The sequence below is a fragment of the Suricata suricatta genome, chromosome X (assembly GCF_006229205.1).
Source record: "Suricata suricatta isolate VVHF042 chromosome X, meerkat_22Aug2017_6uvM2_HiC, whole genome shotgun sequence".
NCBI classification, from domain to species: Eukaryota; Metazoa; Chordata; class Mammalia; order Carnivora; family Herpestidae; genus Suricata; species Suricata suricatta.
In genome coordinates this window covers 10104956-10109517 of record NC_043717.1, presented here as the reverse complement: position 1 = coordinate 10109517, position 4562 = coordinate 10104956, and the positions used below count along the sequence as shown (strand labels likewise).

Below are 4562 nucleotides of genomic sequence, written 5' to 3'. Positions count from 1 at the left end.
TGTTACACTGTACTTTGAATATTTTTCACATTTCTAGGGTCAGATAAGCAAGAGTCTCTCTAGGGTGCACCTGGCTGGCTCTGTCTGTGGAGCGTGCGACTTTTGATCTTGGGGTTGTGGGTTCGAGTCCCATGTTGGGTGTAGAGATTGCTTAAAAATAAAGTCATAAAAACAAAAGGGCCTCTCTAGGGTGCAGGCCTCAGAGTCAAACTGCTAGGTAATAAGGGTACACAGATTTTGAGTTTACAAGGTAATGAATGCCACGTTGTTTTCCAAAGTGGCAGAACCAATTCATATACTCACTCACTAATAGCCCAAGAAGTGTTTGGTTCTCCACATTCTGGCAATGATCATCTTTGTCAGAAATTTTAATTTTTGTTTTTCTGATAGGCATAAAATTCCTTCTCATCTTATACTTAATTAGCATCCCTAGATTATTGATGGAATCAGGGAGATTTTTATTCATTTCTCTTTTCTTTTGAAATGCTTGTTGGTTTTTTCGTTTTTTTCATTGATTTGTGGGATTTTCTTTATATTCTGGATATTAATCCCTTGCCAGTCATATGTACCACAAATACCTTCTCCCTAGTTGTGGCTTGTCTTTTAACTTTTATGGTCTATTTACTGAACAGGAATTCTTAATTATAAAGTACTTAAATTTAATTTGTTCATTTTAGCCACTCTGACTGGTGTGAGGTGGTATCTCAGTGTGGTTTTGATTTGTGTTTCCCCGATGATGAGTGATGTTGGGCATCGTTTCATGTGCCTGTAGGCCATCTGGATGTCCTCTTTGGAGAAGTGTCTGTTCATGTCTTCTGCCCATTTCTTCACTAGGTTATTTGTTTTGTGGGTGTGAAGTTTGGTGAGTTCCTTGTATATTTTAGATACTAGCCCTTTATCTGATATGTCATTTGCAACTATCTTTTCCCATTCTGTCGGAGTGGATCAAGAAGATGTGGTATATATACACAATGGAGTACTACATGGCAATGGGAAAGAATGAAATCTGGCCATTGGTAGGAAAGAGGATGGACCTCGAGGGTGCCATGCTAAGTGAAATAAGCCAGGCAGAGAAGGACAGATACCATATGTTTGCACTCATAGGTTTAACAGGAGACCAGGAGAAACCTAATGGAGGACCAGGGGGAGTGGAAGACAGAAAGAGAGTTGGGGAGAGAGAGGGACGCAAAACTTGAGAGACTATTGAATACTGAAAACGAACTGAGGATTGAAGGGGAAGGGGGAGGGGGGAAAGAGGTGGGGGTGATGGAGGAGGGCACTTGTGGGGAAGAGCACTGGGTGTTGTATGGAAACCAATTTTACAATAAACTATTTTTTAAAAAAGTACTTAAGTTTAGCATGTATTTCCTTTGCTTGTGCATTTGTCACCTTTTAATTCAAAAAAATTTTTTAATGTTTATTTTTGAGAGAGAGACAGAGCATGAGCAGGGGAGGGGCAGAGAGAGAAGGAGATACTTAACCAACTGAGCCATCCAGGTGCCCCAATTTTTTTATGTTTTTTTATTTATTTTTGAGAGAGAGAGAGACAGGGAGGGAGAGAGAGAGAGAGAGAGAGAGAGAGAGAGAGAGAGAGAGAGAGAGAGAGAGGAAGCAGGGGAGGGGCAGAGAGAGAGGGAGACACAGACTATGACGCAAGCTCTAGGCTCCGAGCTGTCAGCACAGATACTTGATGCGGGGCTCACACCCATCAATTGTGAGATCATGACCTGAGCCAAAGTCAGATGCTTAACCAACTGAGCCACCCAGGTGCCCCTATTTGTCATATTTTTATTTTATTTTTTTCTATGTTAATATAGTTTATTGTCAAGTTAGTTTCCATATAACACCCAGTGCTCACTCCCACAGGTGCCCTCCTCCGTGCCCATCACCACCCTTCCCCTCTCCCCCACCCCCATCAGCCCTGTTTGTTCTCAGTATACGTCTCTATTGTTTGCCTCCCTCCCTCGCATTAATTATTTTCCCCCTTCTCCTCCCCCATGGTTCTCTGTTAAGATTCTCCTGTTACACTTATGAGTGAAAACATGAAAACATGTCACTTAGCATGACACCCTCGGGTTATATCCACATTGCTACGAATAGCAGATTTCATTCTATCTCATTGCCACGTAGTATTTCATTGTATATATAAATCACATCTTCTTGATCCATTTGTCAGTTGATGGAGATTTAGACTCTTTCCATGATTTGACTATTGTTGAAAGTGCTGCTATGAACATCGGGGTACAAGTGCCCCTGTGCATCGGCACTCCTGTATCCCTTGGGGAAATCCCTAGCAGGGCTATTGCTGGGTCATAGGTGAGTTCTGCTAATTTTTTGAGGAACCTCCACACTGTTTTCCAGAGCAGCTGCACCAGTTCACATTCCCACCAACAGTGTAGGAGGGTGCCCGTTTCTCTACATCCTCTCCAGCATCTGTAGTCTCCTGATTTGTTCATTAGGCCCTCTGACCGGCGTGAGGTGGTAGCTCAGTGTGTGGATTCGATTTGTATTTCCCTGATGAGTGACACTGGGCATCATTTGATGTTTCTGTTGGCCACCTGGATGTCCTCTTTTGGAAAAGTGTCTTCACTGGATTATTTTGCTTTTTGGGTGTGGAGTATGGTGAGTTCCTTATAGATTTTGGATACTAGCCCTTTATCCCATATGTCGTTTGCAAATATCATTTCCCATTCCATTACTTGCCTGTTAGTTTTGTTGATTGTTTCCTTTGTACTGCAGAAGCTTTTTATCTTGATGACGTTCATTTTTGCACCTGATATCCTTCCCTTTGGGGATGTGTCAAGGAGGAAAAATAGGAACGCTTCACGAATTTGCGTGTCATCCTTGCGCAGGGGCCCTGCTAGTCTTCTCTGTATCCTTCCAATTTTAGTATATGTGCTGCCGAAGCGAGCACGTCATATTTTTAAAGAAATCCTCCCCACCCAGAAGTTGTAAGGCTTTTCTGCTATATTTTCTTTTTTAAGTTTTAGTTTTCTCTTTGCCTTTGAGTCTTGTATCTACCTGTAATTTATTTTGTTTATGATAGAAAATGGAGATACAAGTTCATTTCTTTGCATAGCAATAACTTCATTCCAGGGTTAGTTGTGGAATACATGGGTTATTTACTTACCAATTTCCCATGCCAACTCTTGTGTATGTGGGACAACTCTAGGCCCTCTCCTTTCATGTATCTTTATCTCTTTTCTTTTTTCCTTGCATCTTTTCATCACTCTCATGTAAAGGTGGGCACAACCCCAGACCTTCCCTTTTGTGCTATTAGTCTGTCTAACTCTGAGATAGTAGCACTATCTCCTAAGTACTGTAATGTTGAAAGAAAGGAGCCAGACACACAAAAGTAACTTATCTGTGCTTCTATTTACATAAAACTCAAAAACAGAATGAGGCATGAAGACGAAGTGTTACTCTGTGGGACAGATCATGGAGGGAGATGGAAGCCATTGGAAGGTTCTCAGCAGCGGAGCAACATGACCCGCCTTATGTTGTCAAAGGATCACTCGAGCTCAGTTGAAATAGGCTTTTGTGAGGCAAAAGAGGAAGCAAGGAGACCAGTTCTAAAGCCAGTGTGACATTCTGAGTGAGAGAAGATGGCAGATGGGACCAGAGTGATGGCAGTAGAGGTAGTGACATGTGATCAGATTGAAGGTATATTATGAAGATAAGGCTGATAACATTTGCTGGTGAATCCACTGTGAGGTGTCTCGGAAGAGAGGCACCAGAGGAAGAGAAGAGGTATCAAGAATGATACATTAAGAGTTTTGATGGAACAGCTCTAAGGATGGGTTATGAAGTATACATTATGTATGTAACATATATATGTGAAGAACACATACATACATAGTGCTTAGTACTGGTTTGCAACATGGTATGTATAATAAATAGTCCCTCTCTCTCATTCATGGGACATATATATACAGGACAACCTAGTTAAGATTTTAATATCCTATAGTTCCTTAAAGTTAGAGATACCCTCACAGTCAAGCGGTGACCCTGGGTGATGGTTGCATGATAATATAGTGGAAATGAAAGAGTGATGTCTAGGGGCACCTGGGTTGGTTAAGCATCCGGCTTTGGCTCAGGTCATGATCACACCGTTTGTGGGTTTGAACATCGCATCAGGCTCTGTGCTGACATCTTGAAGCCTGGAGCCTATTTTGGATTCTGTGTCCCCCATCTCTCTCCCCTCCTCGTGCGCACGCGTGCTCTCTCTCTCCCTCCCTCCAAAATAAACATTAAAAATTGTTTTTTTTCCATAATATTTTATTGTCAAATTGTTTTCCATACAACACCCAGTGCTCTTCCCCTTAAGTGCCCTCCACCATCACCACCACCTGTCTTCCCCCCTCCCCCAACCCTCAGTTCATTCTCAGCTTTCAATAGTCTCTCAAGTTCTGCATCCCTCTCTCTCCCCAACTCTCTCTCCCTCCTCTGTTCCCCCTGGTTCTCCATTAGGTCTCTCTTGTTTTCCTGCTAGACCTATGAGTGCAAACATATGGTTTCTGTCCTTCTCTGCCTGGCTTACTTCACTCAGCATGACACCCTCA

General features: G+C 42.4%; 1 non-coding gene across 1 annotated transcript; it reads right to left on the bottom strand.

The window, feature by feature from the left end:
* Positions 1 to 2807: 2807 nt before the first annotated feature.
* Positions 2808 to 2914, bottom strand: LOC115284443. The gene has a single exon (XR_003905197.1). It is a non-coding gene; the product is annotated as a U6 spliceosomal RNA (small nuclear RNA).
* Positions 2915 to 4562: the final 1648 nt, after the last annotated feature.